Below are 1,311 nucleotides of genomic sequence, written 5' to 3'. Positions count from 1 at the left end.
CGCGGGGGGCCCCGGGGGGTCCAGGGGGGCCCTGGGGGGCCCAGGGGGCCTCGGGGGGCCCTGCGGGGCCCCTGGGCGTTGAGGGGGTCTAAGGGGCCCCCGTCGTTTTGGGGGCCCTTGGGGGCCCCCTTACCTTGCCTTGGGGGTCCCTTGAATGGGGGCCCCTTTGAACGGGGGCCCCCTTATTGGGGGCCCCCAAATTGGGAGGGGGCCCCTGGAGCTGCGTGTTGGAGAGGGTCTTGGGAGGGTTTCTGTTGAGGCCTTTTGAGGGCCCTTTGGGTACTCTGGGGGGCCCTTATTGCTTCCTTGGGGGCCCCGGGGGGCCCCCCAGTGAGCAGCGCTTTAAATGCCAAGTTGGCCGCCTTGGGGGGCCCCCAGGGGCCCCCAAAGGCTTCTCTGTAGGCAGCTGGGGGCCCACCAGGGGACCCAAAACGGGCCCCAAAAGGGGCCCCAAAAGGGGCCCCAAAAGGGGCCCCCAGGAGTTTACGGGTGGCCCCCACGGTGGCCCAGGGGGCCCCCCTCTGGGGGCCCCTCATGGAACTTTCTGGGGACTCGGGGGGCCCCGAAAGACAATGGGGGGCCCCCAAAAGATTATAGGGAGGCCCAAGAGACAATAGGGGGGCCCCCAACGAGCGCAGAGACCCAGGGGGGCCCCCAAAGGCAATAGGGGGCCCCCAAGGGGCACAGAGACCCAGGGGGGCCCTCAAGAGGCAATAGGGGGCCCCCAGGGGGTACAGAGGCCCAAGGGGGCCCCCAAGGCAGTGCCCCCAGGGGGTACAGAGACCAGGGGGCCCCCCATTGTCTCTTTTGGTCTAGACTTTGCTGTTTGAGAGGGTTTGGCAGACGGAGTGTCTGTACACCTCAGCTGCCTGGTCTGGCGAATACTCCAAACCCTGAATTGGTGTTTACTTTTAATTCTATCTTTTCCTTCCTGCAGGGGGATAGTAGACTGCTGCTGCTGCTGCTGCTGCTTGTTGCTGCTGCTTGTTGCTGCTGCTGCGTGTTGCTGCTGCTGCTTGTTGCTGCTGCTGCAAGTTGCGGCTCTTATTTGTTGCAGTTCGCGTTTTGGGTAAATTGGGGTGTACAGACAGCTCAGCGGGCGCCGCTGCATGTGCGCCGCCGCATGTCAAATAAATAAATGAATAACTAAATAATAACTAATTAATTAGTTAATTATTTTATTCTTTTGTTGACTTCCCGTTCACCAAGAAACTCATTTCGTCGTTTGGCTCTTGAGGTGTCTGTACGCCGGAGCTCCGCGCATGCAGGCGCGCATGCCGATTTCGTTCAATTTTTTGGCGTTTTGGACAT

The sequence above is a fragment of the Eimeria tenella genome, genomic scaffold (genome assembly GCF_000499545.2).
Source record: "Eimeria tenella Houghton genomic scaffold, Eth_scaff2049, whole genome shotgun sequence".
NCBI lineage: Eukaryota > Apicomplexa > Conoidasida > Eucoccidiorida > Eimeriidae > Eimeria > Eimeria tenella.
This window is presented reverse-complemented; position numbering follows the sequence as displayed.